Here is a 22601-nt window from a genome sequence, read left to right as displayed (position 1 = left end):
CTGTGCTGAGCTTCAGAAGTTCTGGGTCTGGACCGGATCTCAGCTCCACAGAACATGCACGACCCCAGCACTCACCGAGCGGACCTAGTGGTCATGTGCAGGCAACACCATGCAGGTGTGTGATGCTTGCTCGCTGCAACAGGAGTAACAAAGGGAAGGGAAGGAAGAATTTTTCTGTTCGTTCTTTAAATAAGAGCCCCTGGATCTTGCCATATTTTCCGTCTCTTTGCTGTCTACTTGGGATCTAATGTCCTGGTTTCCTGGACATGTGTTCCTTCTCCAGGCTTGGGGGATGGGGGTTGCAAATTTGGAGACTGTGAGAGTAAGGCATTAATGACTATTTGCCACCATAAGAAAGTGCATGGGATCTGAACACAAGCACAGTGGGAAGGGCACCTGCCATGCATGCAGCCAACCTAAGTGTGAACTTCAACATCCTATATGGTCCCCAGAACACCTGCAGCACAGGATAAACCTTGAGCATTGCCTCAAAAGAGAGAGAGAGAGAGAGAGAGAGAGAGAGAGGGAGGGAGGGAGGGAGGGAGGGAGGGAGGGAGGGAGGGAGAGAGAGAGGGAGGGAAAGAGGGAAGAGGGAGGGAGAGAGGGAGGGAGAGAGAGAAAGAGAAGTTCAGATACAATAAGTTGGGGTGGGTGGAAGTGACAAAGAATTAATTTGAGTCAGTGAGTAGCTGGGGAAAGGTTGGGAAGAGGCAGAGACAGGAACTATCACCTTGGGGGCACCTGGTGAGATCAAGGGGGGGGGGGACTATATTTATAGAGACCAATGTGGTCACTACTAAACTTGCTTCTGGTTCTTTCTCTTCAGGGTCCTGAATTGGTCTTTCTGGTTTCTCATTTCTTTCTACCCTAACTAAAATAAGTTGAAATGCTTCAACTATTCAAGTTCTATTCTTTTATTCTTTATTGTCCTTCTCATTCATCTTTCTCCTTCCCACCCAACAAAATCCCTTCTTAGAAAGTTCCAGCAGGAGAAGCTTCTCTTCTGGGTTCCAGCGTCCCTCACCAGGATAGTCCCTTTCCAGCATAAGCCTATGCTCTGGTTCTTTCAGGTTCTCATCTAAGATTGTAAGTGTGTTTCATGGAGAAGATCCTTGACAGAGACCTGGAATCTTCAGTTCTGAGAAACAGCACTAAGAGCCACAGGACAGAATGAGCTCTGGCAGGCTGCCAGCTCTTAGCAAACAGGAGGAAACTGAGACACCTATACCAAGAATTGAACCACAGAAAAAGAGAATTTAGGGGCCGGGCGGTGGCACTGGAGGTAAGGTGCCTGCCTTGCCTGCGCTAACCTAGGACGGACCGCGGTTCGATCCCCCGGCGTCCCATATGGTCCCCCAAGCCAGGAGCGACTTCTGAGCGCATAGCCAGGAGTAACCCCTGAGCGTCACCGGGTGTGGCCCAAAAACCAAAAAAAAAAAAAAAGAAAAAGAGAATTTGAGGCTGCCCCATGCAAAGCTGGAGTCACTCCATTATGAAGCACACGGCTCAAAACAAGCCCATGAAGAGGTGGTACTGAAGAAAGAAACTGGTCCTCAAACTGTACTATGCTTCAGTATACAATACTATCAGCTATAAGAAAAGACAGAATTGGGGGCCAGAGCGATAGCATAGCTGAAAGGGTATTTGCCTTGCATGTATTTGACCCCGATTTTATCCCCAGCGTTCCATATGGTCCCCTGAGCATGCTAGAAGTAATTTCTGAGTGCAGAGCCAAAAGTAACTCTCGAGTACTGGATGTAATCCAAAAACTAAAATCTAAAAAAAAAAAAAAAATTAAGAAAAGAGAAGTGAGGGGGCCGGGCGGTGGCGCTGGAGGTAAGGTGCCTGCCTTGCCTGCGCTAGCCTAGGACGGACCGCGGTTCGATCCCCCGGCGTCCCATATGGTCCCCCAAGTAGCCAGGAGCAACTTCTGAGCGCATAGCCAGGAGTAACCCCTGAGCGTCACAGGGTGTGGCCCAAAAACCAAAAAAAAAAAAGAAAAAAAAGAAAAGAGAAGTGATAGCACAGTGGGTAAGGCATTTGCCTGTACAGAGCAGACCTGGGTTCAATCCCAGCATTCCCTATGCCACCCCCCCCCAGCCTACCAGAGATAATTTCTGAGTGCAAAGCCAGGAGTAATAATCCCTGGGCACTGCTGGGTGTGGCCCAAAATGTAGACACACAAAAAATAACAATGATAATAAATAAAATAATAAAGAAAGAAAAGATGGAATCATGCAATCTGTCTTATGAGTGAAGTTAGCCAGAAAAAAAAGGACAGACCCAGAATGATTGCTCTCATATGTGAGAGAGAAAGACTCATAATAATAAGAGAGTAACAAATAGCCCAAAGCAACTAAATCTGAAAACTGTTCTAAGAAATGAGTTTACTGTGGGGGGGGGGGGGGCAGGGGGAAGAGGCTGAAAAATGGGAGGGAAAGGGACAATCTGGTAAGGTACTAGAATTAGCTGTGCATAAAGCCCTACCCTTGACAGTACTGAAAGTCTTGTGACAATAATAAAATAAAACAGGGCCAGAGCGATAGCACAGCAGTAAGGTGTTTGCCTTGCACGTGGACAACACAAGATGGACCCCTGTTCGAATGGACCCCGGTTCGAATCCCAATGTCCCATATGGTGCCTGAGCCTGCAAGGAGTTACTTGTAAGCACAGAGCCAGAGTAACCCCTGAGCACTGCTGGGTGTGACCCAAAAAACAAAAATAATAAAAAATAAAACAAAGCAAAAATTAAAAATTCAATCTCTGGAGACAAAGCCACAGACTATAGATTTGCCACAGTCATAGCCTATTGAACTAGGGATTATATAACCCCCCTTTGTTGATCTTCCTTATCACAGTTTGCTGAGGTCAGTGTTAAAACATTAATTTTCATTCCTTAAATAGCTCCTGATTCGATGTTTCCTGGCTGCACATTTACCCAGCATTTATAGGGAAGCCACAGAGAAATGAGACTTGAATTTTAGCTCAAGGCCCACTCCTGGTTAATTATTATTTCCATATTGGAGGGGCTGGGTGGGTCTCCAGGAAGGCCCTTCTGGTTCCTTCTACCTTGCCCCATTTGGCACCCTGGTGGTTTGGGGGAGCCCTGGAGGAAGCCAGGGACAGGGTGAGAGGGTTTAGTGCCAGCCCTGGCTGGAAGAAAGGAGCCCATTTCCTCTAGCATCTGGGTGTTTTCTGAGGAAATACCTCTGGGGTTCTGGGCCTACTTGTGATCTTTCAGAGGTTCTGTTGGGAGAAAAGCTGCCTCTTGAATTGAAAGAAGCCCTTTGGGGACTCATAGCAGCTTTCTGGGGGAAGGCAGGTTCCTCAACTAGCCTGAGGTTCCCCTCCTCTCTACCAGGATCCTCGGAAACCATATTTCCTTGTTCACCCAAGTCCCTGGAAGGAAATTCTTCCAAGTGTGGAGCAGAATCTCTTCTGGCAAGAGTCACATGTCTCAGGAACCCATGATGTGGTTCATTGGAGAAGTACTTGCCTGGCATGTGTAAGATCCTGGGTTCGATTCCCATCTACACACACACACATACACACACACACACACACACACGTGTACATGCAATGTGCTTTAAGAAGCAAAACTGTTAAAATGTAAGAACCAAGATTCTCTCATAAGTCCATGATAAGGAACTCTAGACTAAGATGAGTCCATACCCTAATAAAGTGTACTATCCACTCCTAGCTGAAGGCAGAGAAAGAGTTAATTCAGAAATAAAACCAAAGGGGCCAGAGAGATAGCACAGCAGTAGGGCATTTGCCTTTCATGTAGCAGATCCAGGACAGATGGTGAATCGAATCCCAGCATCCCATATGGTCCCCTTAGCCTGCCAGGAGCAATTTCTGAGCACAGAGCCACGAATGACCCCTGATCCAGGTGTGACCCAAAAAACAAAAAAATAAAACCAAAGTTGGTGCCTCCAGGAATAAGTAACCAGGGGTTCAGTGGGTTTGGAATGTTCTATCTGAAAAGGCTCTCTTAACAACCAAGGTTTGAATCAGAGTATCCCTTGACAGCAGGGTTAGAATAAAGAGTATCCCTAGACAACCAAAGTTGAGCCAGAAAAATCAGTGATTAATTAAGACGTCTATACAATGAAATGATTGTACTGTTAATGCTTGTGATTTCTATATAAACTGCTTGCAGATTTGATTGGGGTCCTTGCCAAGACTTCCTTAGTTGGATGAGGTGGGACCTCAAGTAGCTGAATAAACTCCCTTTTGCACTTTGCATTATTGGAGGTGGTCTTTAACTCTCAGCGCCGACCTGAGCATCAACCCTAGCAAAAACAGTACACGGCCAACCTGGGTTCTACCCCTGCAACCCTTGGGGACCCCTGAGCCCTGCCAGAAATGATCCCCCAATACAGAGCTGGAAGCCCTTAATACTGCCCAGTGTGGTTCCTGAGCACCGAGACGGGGTGAACCCTAAGTACTGTCAAGTGAGCTAATCAGATTCCTTAATTTCAGCTTTCTGTGTTTAGGAGGACACACAGGTGCTCCCTGGGTCATGTCACCCACATCTGCCCTTCTGAGATGGGGACTTTCCTCCTTTCTGCTGGGCTGTCACCCACATCTGCCCTTCTGAGATGGGGACTTTCCTCCTTTCTGCTGGGCTGTGTACTGGGGCTTTCTCCATCTGTGGAGAAGCCTGCATTCTCTCTTGAGCATGTAACTATTTATTCTCTCTTATCCTCTCTCTCTCTCTCTCTCTCTCTCTCTCTCTCTCTCTCTCTCTCTCTCTCTCTCTCTCTCTCTCTCTCTCTCTCTCTCTCTCTCTCTCTCTCCTTCCTCAGTATCTCCAAATAAAATCTATTTTTACTTCTCCACTCGTCTCCTTCAGAAATTCTGTGAGGGAAGGCTACAGACTTAAAAGACCTGAGCAACTCTAGGACTGACTTTGCTTTTCTTACCAGGGCAAGGCCCACAATCCTGATCTCAGCCACTTCCTGGGGTAACTGAGGTAGGAAGAGAGGAAGCTGCAGATTCTCTTCTTAGGGTGTCGCCTTTCTCCTCCCTACTTCATATAAGTCACCTGGGGAACTCCACCAACGTCACTTTCTCTTATTGGTGAAGTTCTAGTACAATCCGCTTCCGGTTAACCATTGGAAGCTCCTGACATCCCCAGACTTCCCAATGGTGGGGTGACAGGTGGCTTTGAGGGCTGGTGCAGGTCAGAGGCGTCTCCACACGAAGCTCTTTCTGTTTCTACGCTTTACTGATTTTGGTGTTGGTGCTGTGTTTGTTGAGTCCTATGCAGCAGTACTCAGGCTCAGTGCTTGGGGGCTCAGTGCAGGGGTGTTTGGGGACCATAAGAGCCAGGGATCAAACTCTGAGTCCTCTGCTCTGTAGCCCTTTGATCCATCTCCTCAGCCCCTCTCTTCTGCTCTTGGAAAGCAAGTCAATTTTCAAGTCAGGTGGGAGGGTTGCACAAAGAAAAAAACTCGCAAATGGTCTAGGCTCCTCACCATTCCCTCCTCCCTCACCTCTTCTTCCTTCAACCAGAAGGATACTGCAGACTTCAAGACACAACCTCGGCTCTAAGAATATTGTTGTTAAATTATGGATCATATTTGTTCAAATCCATCCATGCTGGCTTCTGACCACATGCCCTCTCTGAGCCCCGGGAGACATGGCAAAGCTGCCTCCTGCATTCAAGGCTCCAATTCAGACCACATGTTCCAGAGAGTTACTACCCACAGTAACCCCCAGCTCCCTGAGATGATCTGCTCTCTTCTCCCAGTCTCAGAGGCATCACTGGCTCTGCACCCTAAGGGAAAGATGAGCCTCAGTGTCCCCATAGGAGTGTTCCCCTCATGGCCCTTCTGCAATGTCCTTGCCTCTGGCCACTTTCCTCCACTCCGGCAAGATTTCCAGGATAGAACCCAAGTGCCTCCTTCCTATCCATGTGTGCCATGTCCTTCGGTGTTTTCTTCCTATTCAGGGACCTGGAGGAAGTCCATGGCTTAAAAATAAAAACCAGACTTGGCTTCCTTTTAGCATCAGTCCACGTTGGCGCTGCATGAGAAATAGAACAAGGGGTAGGGAGGACGTTTGCCAAATTCCCTTCACATGGCCAATCCTGGTGCAGTTCCTGGCACTACATGGCCCCTGAGCACTGCCAGGAACAACCCCTCATCTCAGAGGCAGAACCCAAACCTCATCCCACCAATAAATATGCAGAAAAGCAAAGCAGGGTGAAGCCTATTGCCAGTCTTGTCCCAGGACTCTGCTGGGACGCTCCTGGGTCTGCTCACCATGAACCAAGTTGTAAGATGGCACCTAGATATTAACCCAAAACAAAGGCAATTCCCCATCTTCCTCTTTCTGTTAAATTTCTCCTTTAATATGTAAAAGCCCACCTGGATCACTCTGCACTGCCCCACCCTGGTGAATTTTGTTCTGGGATAATAAAGAAAAGTCAATTTTGGGGAGATTTTAATTTGTTTGGTTTGGGGTCACACCCAGCTGTGCTCAGGGGTTACTCCTGGCTCTATGCTCAGAAATCATTCCTGGCAGGTTCAGGAACCATATGCAATGCCAGGGATTGAATCCCAGGTCTGCCCTGGGTCAGTTTCATGCAAGGAAAATACCCTACCACTGTGCTATCTATCGCTCTGGCCCCAGAAAAGTCAGTTTTGGCTAGGCACTCAGAGAGACACCATGAAGGAAAAAGTCACTGATGCCATGATCATCCTTTCCTGACTGGCTTGATTTATTAATCTGTCACCGCTACACTGATTCTTCAGACATGTCCACCTGATGTTGGAGATAGGTTGTGTAGAGTGATCTCACAACTTGTGGTTTTTATTTTACATCAAGGAACATTCATTTATTAGTCTGTAGAGCTGGTTATCAGACCCAGAGCTCATGGATGCAGTCTCATGCAGTCCACAGGCCTGAAAATTTTCTTCTATCACACTCAACTGTGTGTTTTTTCATATACTGAAGTCATAGGTGGCTCTGAAAAGCACGGCAGGCAATGGTCAGCCTCACATTATGCTCCTCATGGGCAGTGAGAATGCAATTGCAGAGAGAGAGAGAGAGAGAGAGAGCAAGTGAGCAGGATTTGCAGGTAGAAAGTTTGGATTTTAGCTCTGGCTTCTCATATCACCAGGGGTATATCAGATTTCTAAGTTTTTTTTTAATTTATAAAAGATGAAACAAAACAGAAGGGGTTTTTGTTGTTGTTGTTGTTGTTGTTGGGTTTTTGTTTAGTTGTTTGTTTTGGCTTTGGGGGCCACACCCAGTGGCGCTCAAGGGTTACTTACTCCTGGCTTTGCACTCAGAAATCGTTCCTGACAGAATTGGGGGGGACCATATGGGATCTAGGGGATTAAACTCATGTCAGCTGCATGCAAGCAAGTGCTCTACCTGATGTGCTATTATTCCAGCCCCAATACAGAAAGTACCACACAGGGTTCCAAAAGCACCACAAGGAACAATTCATGTGCAAAATCCATACAGTCAGCCCTGGTTTGAACCCCAGTACCACACAGGGTCTCAAAAGCACCACAAGGAGCAATTCATGTGCAAAGCCAGAATTGAACCCTGAGCATTACTGTATGTGGGCTTAACCCCCTACCCACAAAACAGTACAATAGTATTAGTATACAATATATATAATATAGTATACAATAGTATAGACTGAATTAAGATTAATTTAATATAACTGCCACTTCGGTCCCAAATCTGATGAAACAGGAGCAGGTAGTATCCGATACCAGAACCAAGGCCAGGAAGTGAACATTTCCCCAAGTCTCCAGGAATCTGAGCCCCCTGAACTCCCATCTGAACATTCCCACTTCCTGTAAGGAGGGACACAGGGCAAGCAGCTCCTTACTATGTATGATGCTGCTGCAATTGAGAATCAACCAAAAGGCAAAGTGTGTTTGCTCTGGGCACAGCAGACTGGGAACAAGTAAGAGTAGACAAGACAGGGCCGCTTGCAGCCCGTGAATGGGATGTGTCCAATTGTGAGTGTTGGGGGCAGAGACTGGGCCAACTCTGGCTTTTGGGCTATCATCACTCAGGGCTGTTTCCTTCTTAACCTTTTTGGATTTTGGCCATACCTAATGGTGCTCAGAGCTTACTCCTGATGGTACTCAAGGGACCATATGGTACTGGGGATTGCATTCATGCAATAAAAAAAAAAGGAGTCCACTATATGGTGATGGACAGACACTGATCAGTCTCACTAGCAAACAGGAAGTTCTACGTACAGACCTGGTTTGTATGATGCCTACTAAAAATTGACATCATGTTATCACCCAACATTATTTCCAAATTTAAAAAAAATGCTGAAGTTTTCACCACTGGAACTTGTAATTCTGTAGTCAGTCCATTTATCAAATCATCCCATTAGACACTGAGACGAATAGAATGCTGGGCCCAAATAATAGTATAGGTATGTAGGTAGAACACTTTCCTTGCACATGACCCAACTGGATTAGAACCTCGGCATCCCATATGATTTCCTGAGCACTGCCAGGAGTGATTCCTGAGTGTAGAGATAGAACAACCCCTGAGTACCACCAGATGTGGCCTCAAAACTAATTATAATGCTGTATGTCAGTGACATCTTGATAAAACTAGAGAGAAAAAAATGACAAAACTATGCTTTTGGGTCTGATATGAAGATCTTTAATCCATTTGGATTTGACCTTTGTGCATGGTTTAGATGGAGGTCTGAGTTTGCTTTTTTGCATGTGGCTGACCAGTTGTCCCAACACTACTTGTTGAAGAGACTTTCCTTGCTCTATTTTGCATTTCTTGCCCCTTTATCAAAGATTAATTGATTGTATGTCTGGGAAACATTCTCTGAATACAGTCTATCCCACTGATCTGAGGGTGTATCTTTATTCCAATACCATGCTGTTTTAATGACAAAACTAGGAATAAATTAATCAAAATGATTACTACTCAATTCTAGTTTTGTTTTAGTCTTGTTTACTTCTGGCTCTGCATTCAGGAATCACTCTAGAGGGCTCAAGGTTGCTGGGAATGACACCCAGGTTGGTCGCATGCAAGGCAAGCACCCTCCCCACTGTATTATCACTCCAGCCCTACTCTAGTTTTTTGTTTTTTTTTTAAGTGATCTATCACAACTTAGTCTTTTGTTGTGGAAAGTGTATTGTCCCCTAAAAGTGTCTTTGGTTTCGATAAAATCAACATGAGAGGAGAATGAGAAACCAACACTTCAAAACTAGCATTACTTGGCAGTTTGCAATGAATGGATGATGAAATCATGCAGTTTGCTGCAACCTGGTTGGAACTGGAAGATCTCATATGGAGAGACGTCAGAAGGAAAAAAGACAAACAGGATGATTTCACTTATCTGTGGTATACAGAGTTTATGAAAGTGGTATATAGTACATAATAATGTATATAAAATATATAAGCATATATGTATATAAAATATATAAGGCTCAGAGCTTGGATACCCAAATAAATTCCCTTTTGCACCTTGCATTATCGGAGGCGGTCTTTGACTCTCAGTGCTGGATGTCAATTCAAACCCTAACAGTATGGTTCCCCAAAAAATAAACTAAAAAATGATTATTTTTTACTTTCTGTCTGTGTTTAGCTATTTTTCCCCACAGGGGGAAGTTCAGGGCCACACCTTCTGGTACCTGGGGTCTTTCTGCTCTGTGCTTAGAGGTCTCTCTCCCCAGCCTTATTTAAGTTTTGTTGTTTCTTGGCAGGCCACACCTGGTGGTACTCAGGGGACCATATGGTGGTGCCAGGAATAGAAGCTGGGTTGGCCCCTTGCAAGGCAAATGCCCTACCTGTTATACTATGTTGCTCCAACTTAAGTATTCTTGCTATTTCCTATCTATATTTTAACTCCCTTTTTTAAAAAAATATTTTATTTTTATTTATTTATTTTTGATTTGGGGGCCACACCTGGCAGCACTCAGAGGTTACTCTAGCTAGGCTCTGCACTCAGAAATTACTCCTGGTGGGATCAAGGGACCATATGGGATGCTGGGGAACAAATATGGATTGGCCATGTGTAAGGTAAATGCCCTTACCTGCTGTGCTATTATTCTGGCCCCTGAACTCCATTTTTGGTAACTAGATAAAATCTAAAAAGAAAATACTCAAGAATTTTACCTTTAAAAAATCCTACAAACGGGCCCGGAGAGATAGCACAGCGTTGTTTGCCTTGCAAGCAGCCGATCCAGGACCTAAGGTGGTTGGTTCGAATCCCGGTGTCCCATATGGTCCCCCATGCCTGCCAGGAGCTATTTCTGAGCAGATAGCCAGGAGTAACCCCTGAGTACCGCCAGGTGTGGCCCAAAAACAATAACAACAACAACAACAACAACAAATCCTACAAACATGAATCAGGAAGATAGATAAAAGGCTGGAAAACAGGCTTTGAGTGTGGGAGGCCTAAGTTTGATCTTCAGCACTATATGGAATCCCAAAAACCCATAACACCCACCTAAAGCATCTGGAATAGCCCCACTACCACCACCACCACTGCAGCATGAATAGTAGGAAATCCCCAAACCATCACAACAACAAAAAAATCAACAAATAAAAAGAGCTTCAATTCTCTGTTCCAGCTGGCACATTTTTGTTTGGTATTTTGTTTTTGAGCCACACCCAGTGGTACTCAGGGGTCATTCCTGCTTTGCAGTCAGGGATCACTCCTGGCTGTGTTCAGAAGACTATATGGAATGCTGGGGATCTGCCAGGTGCAAGGCAAACGTCCTACCCACTGTGCTATTGCTCTGGCCCCACGGTTGACACTTCTGAACCAAGAGGAGTATTGAAATGTTTATTTAAAAACAGTCACCAGGAAATAAATTAGACATCGGGAGCTGACAAGAACCTGTCGTGTTTCCAAGAACAGGAGTGAGTGTGTCCGCATGCCTAAGGCAGTTCTGAGGTGCTGGCGTAGTCCCCGGAAAGATCTCAGGTGGATTAGCAGCCTGGCCGTACTATGGGATAAATACTGCGTTGCTAGGACTGTGTCTGCCTGCTTTGTGGGTCACCCAGAGTATTATTAGCTCTGCTATCAGGTGCAAATCAAACCAAACTCACTATGAACATGCAATTGCACAGGAGAGAAATGCTCTTTTTTTTCTTGTTTTGAGGGACAGCTGGTGGTGCTGGGTGGTTACCCCAACATCAGTGTTGGGGTATGGGGCTCACCCATAAAAGCTAATGCTTCAGTCCTCCCCACTACCTCTCCAGCTTCTAATTTAGCCCAGAGGCCTTCAACTTCCCTGTGTTTGAGTCTTGGACTGAACAGAATTTGCCCTTTCAGCCTTCTGAGTACTGGATTCTTCAACCTGTTCGTTTTTGGGGACAATATCTGGGTTACTTCTGGCTCTGCATTCAGGAATCACTCCTGGTAGGCTTGGGGGACCATGTGGATGCCAGCAATCGAACCCAGGAAGGCTGCATACAAGGAAAACACCCTCCCCACTGTGCTGTCTCTCCAGCACCTCGTGTCATTTTCACCTCACATTCTCCATATGGTTTTCTTCTATCACTGGAATCTTTTCTTTCAAGATTCTCTAGACTATCAACGCCAGAGGAACAAACTGGGGGTTCCGAAGTAGATGAAGACACAAGTTTTGGCCTTTCCATTCCTGAGCACCTGGGGTGCCCTAGTCAGGCCCAACACCTCAGGGTTTCAGAAACATAAGTCCTTGTTTTGAAACCAAAGGCCCCATGAGCCAAGGCTGGCTGGAAGGATTCTTAAACCCCCCGAATTCCTCTTAGGAGCCCCCCAAAAGAAAATTCACCCAAGACAGACTTTTCCTCTTCACCCTTTTAAAAAACAAGTGCATGGGGGCCGGGAAGGTGGCGCTAGAGGTAAGGTGTCTGCCTTGCAAGCGCTAGCTTAGGACGGACCGAGGTTCGATCCCCCGGCATCCCATATGGTCCCCCCAAGCCAGGGGCGATTTCTGAGCGCATAGCCAGGAGTAACCCCTGAGCGTCAAACGGGTGTGGCCCAAAAACCAAAAACCAAAACAAAACAAAACAAAAAAAAAAAACAAGTGCATGGAGCCAGAGCGACGGCACAGTGGTAGGGTGTTTGCCTTGTATGCAACCAACCTAGGACAGACCCGGGTTCAATCCCTGGCATCCCATACGGTCCCCCAAGCCTGCCAGAGGTGATTTCTGAGCACAGTCAGGAGATAACCCCTGAGCATCGCTGGATGTGGCCCAAAAAACAAAAAACAAATAGGTGCAGGCCCGAGGGGGGGGGAAGAGAAAGAAGAGTGGGAGAGAGAGAGGAGAGAGAGAAGAGACAGAGAGAGGAGAGAGGAGAGAGAGAGAGAGAGAGAGAGAGAGAGAGAGAGAGAGAGAGAGAGAGAGAAACAAACAGCAACAGAGACAGAGGGAGGGAGAGAGAGAGAGCGCACCCAGCAGGTAAGGCTCATTCCTGATACCTCATGCAATGATGGCTAACCTTTTTGAGCCCAAGTGCCCAAACTGCCGCACAATGCCTGGTTCTCCCAATGTCCCAATGGCCAGTCCAGCCCTGTTGTCAGGATGAGCTGCAAAGCAGACACCGGCACACTCGCCTCCCACTGAGCACAGCATATCTTAATTGGGACCTTCCCACGTGCCAACTGAAAGGCCTTTGTGCCACATCTGGCACACATACCATAGGTTCACCATCGAGGCCTCATAGGGTCCTTGAACACTGCCAGGAGGGATCCCTGAGCACAGAGCCAACAACAGTCAGCCCTGAGCACTGCTGGATGTAGCCTTAAAATAACAACAAACCAACCCAATGCATCAAATATTTCCTATCTTTCTGGGGAGATCTGGGGAGCTGGACTCAGGAGCTAGCTGGCATCATTCACATCATAGGGCTGTGTGGATGCACCTTCTAGAACCTTCGAAGGCTCATCTCAAGTCACTCAGCAGGGAAGGTGCTTGCCTTATACGGGCCAGCTTGGGTTTCAGGAAGGCATCCAAGATGGTCTCCTGAGCATCACCAGGAGTGCTCCCTGAGCTCAGAGCCAAGTGTAAGCCCTGAGTATAGCAATGTGGCCCCAACTCCAAATGACATAAAATGAGATTAAGAGTGATTAACTTGGGGTTGGCGAGGTGGCACTAGAGGTAAGTTGCAAGCGCTAGCCAAGGAAGAACTGCAGTTCGATCCCCCGGCATCCTATAAGGTCCCCCCAAGCCAGGGGCAATTTCTGAGCACTTAGCCAGGAGTAACCCGAGCATCAAACGGGTGTGACCGAAACCCCTCCCCCCCAAAAAAGTGATTAACTTGAGGCTAGAGCATGTGATTGACCCTGGGTTTGATCCTCCACATCCCTTATGCCAGGAGTGATTCCAGAGTACAATCAGGAAGTAACTCCTGAGCACTGCTGGGTATGGCCCCCAAACAAAACAAACAAACAAAAAGTGACACATTTTCCTGATGCCCTGATTTGCAATAACAAACATACGATCATCTTCCAAGCCCAGAGCAAAGGGACAGGTAGAGAGAAGCTGGGGCTCGCCATGTCTGAGCCCCAAGATCAAGCAGGTGAGGGGTGGTCTCCGGGTTAGCACTCCCTGGGCCAGGTGGCATGTGGGCCATCCCACTGCTGAGAGCAGGTGCCATATAGAGTGGCGGTGAGTGGCGACAGACTGGTGGCTCAGGCAGCCTGGTAGAGGCCACCCACGCAACCATGTGATAATGTGTGAATGAATCAGAAGAGGCGCTGGGCTCATGGCAACATTCACACTTCTGGGCCAGCCAGTGAGGTTCTGGTTCTGACTTTTTGTTTGTTTGTTTGTTTGTTTTGTTTTTGAGCCACACCTGGCAGTGCTCAAAGGTTAACTACTGGCTCTGTGCTCAGGAATCATTCCTGAGTGATTCAAGGGGCCATATGGATGTCAGGGATCAAACCCAGGTCAAACACGTGCAAGACAAACCCTCTTCTCACCTTGTTATTGCTCCAACCCCCCCACCCCCATCTAAGTTGTAACTTCAGGCATTCTGTATGATCCACTGAGCACTGCCAGGAGCAATTCCTTGTGTAGAGCCAGGAGTAACCCTTGAACATCGTCAGGAACTCCCCTTAGCAGTGCTTAGGGGACCATACCCAATGCCAAAGATAGAACTGGGGTCAGCCACATGAAAGGTGAGTGCTGGCCACCCCGCTACACTACAATCTCTCTCTGGTCCCCCAAAGAAGGGCTTAAAATTTGTCTTGTTGGAGGATCATCTGGGGTCAGAGGGCAAGCGCATCATTGTACCCACTGCCAGGCTAGCCACACCATGGCATAACCCCAACTCAGCCCTTTCTAGGATGTCCCCCAGCCCTCAAGGTGTCAGTCCTCCCCACTGGCCTTGTCCCTTACTGTTGATTAAAATAAAGAATACCGCATTTTCCGGCATATAAGGTAACTTTTTTTTTCTTTGGTTTTTGGGTCACATCTGGCAGTGCTCAGGGGTTACTCCTGGCTCTATGCTCAGAAATCGCTCCTGGCAGGCTCAGGGGACCAAATGGGATGCTGGGATTTGAACCACCGTCCTTCCACATGCAAGGCAAATGCCCTACCTCCGTGCTATCTCTCTGGTCCATAAGGCGACTTTTTAACCCATGAAAAACTTCTTAAAAGTCAGGGGTTGTCTTATATGCCAGTGTACAGAATGCTGAAACTTATTCTAGCTTCAGGGACGAGTGACCCTCCCCCCTCTAATCTACAGCATCCCTCAGTTCAGCTTTTATGGGACACAGAGGAGGCGCTCTGTTTCCCTCTAGCTGTCTTATTAAACACTGCACCCCAGCCAGCTGCTCTTGGAAGAGCCCAATCTCCCTGCTCTCAATGTAGATCACCGTTTTATGTTTACATGTTTGATGACAAATAGCCTTATGTTTATAAGTGACAGTTTTCCAGCTAAGTACATGCATGACATAAGCATTTGAATTAAAATTTCCGTATTGAAATCAAATCTCACATGTTTTTTGTTTGTTTGTTTTGGTTTTGGGGCCACACCCGGCGGTGCTCAGGGGTTACTCCTGGCTGTCGGCTCAGAAATAGCTCCTGGCAGGCACGAGGGACCATCTGGGACACCAGGATTCGAACCAACCACCTTTGGTCCTGGATCGGCTGCTTGCAAGGCAAACACCGCTGTGCTATCTCTCTGGGCCCAAATCTCATGTTTTTTTTTTTTTTTTTTTTTTTTGGTTTTTGGGCCACACCCGTTTGACGCTCAGGGGTTACTCCTGGCTATGTGCTCAGAAATTGCCCCTGGCTTGGGGGGACCATATGGGACGCCGGGGGATCGAACCGCGGTGCTTCCTTGGCTAGCGCTTGCAAGGCAGACACCTTACCTCCAGCGCCACCTACCCGGCCCCATGTTTTTTAATTTCTATTTGGTGTGCATTAAAAGAGAGGTAGGCTTATATGGCAAATATAGCCCAAAACCTATATTTTAACAGGAAAAGTAGGGAGTTGTTTGTTTGTTTGTTTGTTTGTTTTCGAGTTTCCCACATTTGGGGAAATCGCAGGGGTCAGCACATCCGGAGTGCAATGGATAAGCCTTGCCCTAGGGAAACCACCTTTGTGATCATGGTATCTCCCCTGCCAGGTAAGTATTAGGGAGTTGTTTTATACGCCCAGTTGTCTTTGTTTGTTTGTTTGTTTGTTTGTTTTGGGGGGGAGTTTTTCTTTTGGGGGGTCACACTCAGGGGTGTAACCCCAGCAGTGCTCAGGGTTACTCCTGGCTCTATGCTCAGAAATCACTCCTGGCAGGCTCAGGGGACCATATGGGATGCCGGGATTTGAACCACCGACCTTCTGCATGCAAGGCAAACGTCTTACCTCCATGCTATCTCTCCGGCCTCAAGCCCAGTCGTCTTATACGTTATATAAAGAGAGATCCACCTGTTGGGTGAGGCCACCCAAGGCACTGTTTCTAACCCCTTAGGTGGAGAGGTCTAATGAAGAAGGGTAGTAGTGGAGGAATAATCCAAAAGCAGTCAGTTAAAGTTTTGTCGAAGTCAGCTTGCTTTATTCCATGGCTTTTTCTCTGTCATAAGTCTTTCTGCTATCTGCTTTCTTTGCCAAGCAGTTTCTCACTGCTTCTCCTTTGGCTCTCTTTCTTTTGCTGCATCACCCCCACTCCTTCCAGCCAGTCTTTCTTATCCTTTTCTAAAACAGCTCGACCATCATCCAGGAAGACTTTTACATACTAAAAGAAGAGCTTAGGGGAACAGAAAGTTAAGATAAGGGATACCTTACAACTTACCAAGACAAGAGGCAAGAATCAGCCTAGTCCAGGATGCCCTCTGCAGACCAACCAGTGTCCTGGGCTCTCAGCTTCCAGTACCATTGCCTCATCACATATCATTGTTCCCCCAAATGCAGCAGCAACAGAGGAAGTGCCCACAGAGTCACAGCACTGGGAGTTGGGGATATTCTGTCATTTGTACAGCTGGAGGAGCAACAGACACCCCAGGAAATAAGGTTGGGACCCCACCAACAAATATCTCCTTGATTTTGTTATGTATTGACTGATTTAGGATTTGGGACACACCCAGTGATACTCAGGGCTTATTCTGGCTCTGCACTCAGGGATCACTCCTGGTATTGCTCAGGGGACGATATGGGGTACTGGGGATCAAACTCAGGTCACTAAGCTCGAGGCCCACCACTGTACTATTTCTTGGCCCCAGATGCTTCATTTGAATGTCAGGAAGAGATAGAGCAAAGAAGTCTAGATTGAGCCTCTACAGAGGTGCCTCACACTGTCCCCTCATCTGAGATGTCTCATATGTGAGCACAATCTGCGGTGCCCAGGAGCTGCCAAAGGCCTAATGACCATCCCCTGGACCAGGGGTCCTCAAACTTTTTAAACAGGGGGCCAGTTCACTGTCCCTCAGACCATTGGAGGGTCTGACTATAGTAAAAACAAAACTTATGAATGAATTCTTATGCACACTGCATCTATCTTATTTTGCAATGAAGAAACAAAACAGATACAAATACAATATGTGGCCCGCGGGCCATAGTTTGAGGCCTGGACAATCCATTCCCAGCACTAGCCTGACCATACTTTTGCGAGAGAGAGGCTCAAATTGTTCTATAAACATCTAAACCCTTTCTCATCATTGGCTCATAACATTGTATCTTGTTTTATTATTATTGCTATTGTTGTTGTTGTTGTTTTATTTGGGTTCTGGACCATACCTAACTGTGCTCAGGGTTTACTCCTAGCTCTGCACTCAGAAATCACTCTTTATTTGTTTTTGTTTTGTTTTGTTGTTTTGGGCCACACCTAGTGGCACTAAGGGATTACTCCTGACTCTACACTTAAAAATTGCTCCTGGCAGGCTCGGGAAACCTTATGGGATGCTGGGAATAGAACCTGGGTCCATCCCAGGTAGGCTGCATGTAAGGCAAATGCCCTACTGCTGTGCTATCTCTATGGCCCAGGAATCACTCATTGGCAGGGCTCAGGGGGACACTCTGGAGTGCTGAAAAACAAAATAGAATCGCTGTGTGTAATATTAAAAAAAAAAGGCAAAACAAACAAAAAAAAAAACAAGCCTCTTGCCCTCTCTCTCCCTCTCTCTCTCTCCCTTCTTTCTCTCTTCTTTTCCCTCTTTCCCTCTTCCCCTTTCTCCCTTCCCCTCCCTTTCCCCATCTCCCTCGCTCTCTCCCCCTCTCCCTTTCACTCCTTTCTCCTTTCCCTCTCCCTTCCCTTCTCCCTCTCTCTCCCCCTCCCTCTCCCTCACTCCTTTAAAAAAAAGTAAAAAAAAAAAAAAATCCTCTTACTATCTCTCCAGCATGATTTTTATCTATTTAATTTGGGAAATTTTTTTGAGGGGTCACACCCATCAGGGCTTGCTCCTGGCTTTGCCCTCAGGAATCACTCCTGGCAGTGCTCAGGAATCATATGGAATGCTGGGGATCAAACTGGATTTGCCTTATGTAAAGGAAACACCACCCCTCTTTCCTATCGTTCCAACCCCAGGCTCAGCATATTTTACAGACAACCCACTTCTTTTCCAGAAGGGGCTATAACAATGCTCCTTTACACCCACTCTCACACCTAACTCCTCTCCAAAAAACAGACAAGTACATCTTGCAGAATAGTGTGTCCACTGTGCAGAGACAGAGACTAAGAGATCAGAAACTGGGACCAGAGCACTAGCACAGCAGTTAAGGGGCTTGCCTTGCACATGACTGATCTCTGAGCACAGCCAGGAATGATCCCTGACTACTGAGTCAGGAGTAATCCCTGAGCACCACAGAATGTGATTCAAAAACCAAAGGGGGAAAATGATGTTAGATTATACCTTATTTCACCCAATACAAAGATCATCCCTGGCTCCTTTGTATCTGTTTATTTACAACTTGGTTTTACCCCAAAACAGAGATTGTCTTACATGTAAACCTGGGTGGGACTGGCTTAGGATAGCCTGCACTATCTGTCCTTATTCTGTCCTTACTCCTCCACCTGGGATGGTCTCTGTACTCAATAAAAATGAAACGTTCTGGCAGGCAACTCACTCTTGATATGGGTAGAAGATTGCCCGAATACTTGTGTTTCATCCTCAGCCTGGTCTGGTTTATTTCGTGCAGTGCCTCTGCACGAAATTAGACTCATTCACCTGGGGTTGGAGATCCTGTGTGTAGGGTGATTTTACAAGAGATCCCAGAGACTGTGCTAAGTCAGTATGTCTGGAGCCCTCCACTATCAGATGGACCAGTGTCTCTTGCAATAAACGTATTCTGTTCTGTTTTAGTTTGGTTTGGGGCCACATCCTGGCTCTACACTCAGAAATCGCTCCTGACAGGTTGAGGGACTATATGGGATGCCAGGAATCAAACCGGGTCCCTCCCAGATCAGCCGCATGCAAGGCAAGCACTCTACTGCTGTGCCATTGCTCCAGCCCAATAAACATATTCTGTTCTTTTACTGCCCCGCCTCTTGGAACCAGCCAGTCTGAGGGCCACCTAGATTGTCCCTTCAGGAGCAATATTCTGAGATGGCATCTGTCATGGAAGTGTCAGGCTTGGCCCTAGGAGGGAGAGGAGGCCACTAGGCTTTTCAGCCAACCATGCCCAGGACCTCTGTGGATGCCCAGCCTGGGCCATAGCTCTGGGACTCTGCTGGTGGGCTGTGGCAGCCTGGGGTTCAAGGATAGCACGGACCTAGGTGGGTCTGCAGGACTGGAGGTGATGTTTACACAGCCCTGGGCCTGCTCTCTGCTGCTGGGAAGTCAGCAGGAACCGCCCCTGCAAATGTCCCACGAATAACACACAGGCCATTAAGACCTTCAAGGTCAGCCCAGCTCCCATGTCTGATGTCCTGTTCGTGAGCTCCGGGATGAGAACAAGAGCTCTCCCTAAGCTCTCTCCAGCGGGAGCCTAGGCGCCTGGCACTGGCTTCCTGGAGGGAGAGGAGAGCTGTGAGTGAGTGCTCAGGGCAGCTGCGGGATTAGGGCTCCTGGCAGCCCAGCAGAGTTTTGTTCTGGGCAGGAAAGTGGCATCCAGCCCCTGCTCTATTTCTTGCATGCAAGGAAGACCAGGCAGCAGGGACAAGGGAAGCTGATCTGGGTTGAATGCCTGCAGTAATACTGCTCAAGCCTCCTCAAATCTTTAGGAGTTAAGTTTGCTACTAGTAAACCCATTCCATATTAAAATGTTTCTGTCTCACTTTGTCACTGTCTCTGTCTCTCTGTCTCTCTCTGTTTTGGGGCCATATCCAACTGTGCTCAGGGCTTACTCCTGGTTCAATGCTCAGGGATCACTCCTGGTGAGGCTCAGGAAGCCATAGGGGTAGCAGTGACTGAACCTATAGGTTGTCCAAGACAAGTGACCAGCCTGCTGTAAAGAATTAGTGCTGAATTGTTTTTGGAGGAGTTGGTGTGGAGAAGTATGAGGTACTAGGGATTGAGTCTGGTCCTCTCATATGAACAGCATGTGCTCTCTCCCTTTGAGTCATCTCCCAAGCCCTGTCATACCCATTTAAAGTTGTTTTTTTTTTTTTTTAATTGGGGCTTTGGGGCCATACCTAGAAATTCTCAGGGACAATCTGGAGTACTGAACTGGGGTCATCTATGTGAAAGGCAAGTTTCCCTGTTTGCTGTACTATCTCTCCAGTCTTGTGATACCCATTTGAGAGATGGATCCAGTATGGCAGAGAAGCCAAATCAAGCCCATCTTGCCCCCATCCGCCAAAGACAAACCACTAATGCTCCCACCCCCTAACCAACAACCCTCACTACCCTGCTGCGAGTCACAGGCTTCACCTTCAAAGTCATCACTGAAAAATCTAGAAGCCTAGACTGGAGAGTTAGTACAGCAGGGAGGGCATATGCCTGGCATGCTGCCAATCAGGTTTAATCCCCAACACCTCATAGGGTCCTCTGGGCACCCCCACTCCCAGGAGTTAAGACCAGAATGCAGAGCCTGGTGTGGTCCAATAACAAAAATAAGAACCAAAATAATTAAATAATTTTATATTTTTGTACATATTGCTAGGGTCAGACATTTTTGCTGATCACAGGATGAACAAACCAGCCTATGGATCACGCTGTCCCACTCCAACTTTATTTGTGGCTTGACCATGTTCACTATAATCTCAAAGGAGAAAAAATATCTTGTAAAAAAAAAAAGGCAGGGCCCGGAGAGATAGCACAGCGGCGTTTGCCTTGCAAGCAGCCGATCCAGGACCAAAGGTGGTTGGTTCGAATCCCGGTGTCCCATATGGTCCCCCGTGCCTGCCAGGAGCTATTTCTGAGCAGACAGCCAGGAGTAACCCCTGAGCACCGCCGGGTGTGCCCCCCCCCAAAAAAAAAGGCAAAAACAACAAAAAGTCTTATTCCAAGCATTCCAGTAACTTTCTTTGTGTATGTATTTAGATGTACTATAAGTAGTTGGTTTGTATGAGATGGTTAAAAAGGCCAAAAATAAAAGATTTCTTTTTTTTTTTTTTTTTTCAATTTTTTGTCTATGAAGTTGCTGTTTACTTTTTTTGGCCTGTTCAATGTACATGTGATAAATGCTATCCAGCAATAAACAGGAATTAAAAAAAAAAAAAAAAAGAAAGAAACCAGAAGGCTCCTCTGTTGGCCTAGAATTTTTCAGACACTGTTGAAACTGCCTTCTCAGGGGCCAGAAAGATAGCACATTTGCCTTGCATATAGCTGACCCAAGAGGGACCCGGTTGGATTCCCAGCATCCCATATGGTCCCTCAGCCTGCCAGGGATGATTTCTGAGTGCAGAGCTAGAAGTAACCCCTGAGTACCACTATGTGTGGCCCAGAAACCAATCAATCAATCAATAAATAAAATTTAAAAAAAAAGAATAGAAACTGCCTTCACAGCTTACAACCTCACTCAAGAAACTACAAGGGTTGGGCCAGCCCTTTCCATGGGCAAACTCTTATGGACTTCAATGAAGGGAAACCCCAAAATGAAGGAAGATTCTGGCTTTCGAGACCAAACAAACAAGCTATTTCACTCTAGTATTCATGTGCTCTGGTGAACGGGCTCCAGAGTGTGGGCGGTTAGCCCTGGGAAGCCAGAAATAAGCTGTCACGAAAAGGACCAGGTGCCCTCTGGGAATAAGTTCCAGAACATGTTTCCTAATTGAGGTGCAGATATCTCTGGCCAGACAGGAAAGGTCACAACAGCCAGAGAACAGCCACACCCAGCCCACAGGGCTCCCCCAACCCTAGCTCCAGCTCCGGTTCAATCCTGGCCAGTCCAGTCTCCTTCCCAGCTCCATCAGGAAGCAAGACATCCGGCTGATCTGGCCATGACACTTCCGGCCACTGCAGACAGCTCCTTCCTCCCCTGAACAACTGTTAAATAGGAAGGAGCAGTTTATATAAATAAGTCAAATAAGTGCACACACCACCTTCCCCATGAAACAGGAGGAAGTAAAATGTATTGGTGCCTGCAAGGAAACAGACTAAGGTTGGTGGCTGGGAAATTGGGGACAGTGGTGGAGGGAAGGTCACACTGGTGGCAGGACTGGTGTTGGAACAACTAATGCCTAAAATGACTATACCAGGAACAACTTGGTAAATCACAGTGTTATAATAAAAATTACAAAGCAAAAACAAAGATGCCTGAATAAAACAGTACATTTATAAATAACTTCTTTGTTTTGTTTTGAGCCACCCCTGGTGGTGCTCAGGGGTTATTCCTGGTTCTGTGCTCAGAAATCGCTCCTGACAAGCTCAGGGGTCTATATGGGATGCCGGGAATCAAACTCAGGTCTGTCCTGGGTCGGCCTCGAGCAAGGTGAATGTCCTATCGCTGTGTTATCTCTCTGAAGAAAAGAACTTTTCTGTTTACAGTAACGTTTGTTTTCTCAGATCACAAAAGGTGAGTGGCAGGCCTGGCATGGGAATGATCTGGGTGGGCTCCCCAGAACTGTATAAAGCCCCAAGTTTCACCAGGAGTGGCCCTGGTCACCAAGTATTGGGAGAGAAGGTGAAATAGGAAGCAGTGTTGGAGTAGAAAGAATAACAATAGGGACTGAAGTGATAGCACAGTGGGTAGGGCATTGGCCCTGCATGGAGCTGACTCTGGTCTGATCCCCGGCATCCCATATGGTCCCCTGAGTCTGACAGGAGTGATTT

The 22601-nt window shown here is 47.0% G+C and overlaps 1 protein-coding gene and 1 pseudogene across 1 annotated transcript in view; both read right to left on the bottom strand.

The window, feature by feature from the left end:
* The window catches only part of RETREG1 (reticulophagy regulator 1), a 131742-nt gene that overhangs the window by 50674 nt on the left and 58467 nt on the right, over positions 1 to 22601 (bottom strand). The window lies entirely within an intron of this gene.
* LOC126002868 (uncharacterized) lies at positions 15469 to 15594 on the bottom strand (annotated as a pseudogene).

Source organism: Suncus etruscus, chromosome 2 (genome assembly GCF_024139225.1).
Source record: "Suncus etruscus isolate mSunEtr1 chromosome 2, mSunEtr1.pri.cur, whole genome shotgun sequence".
NCBI lineage: Eukaryota > Metazoa > Chordata > Mammalia > Eulipotyphla > Soricidae > Suncus > Suncus etruscus.
This window is presented reverse-complemented; position numbering and strand designations above follow the sequence as displayed.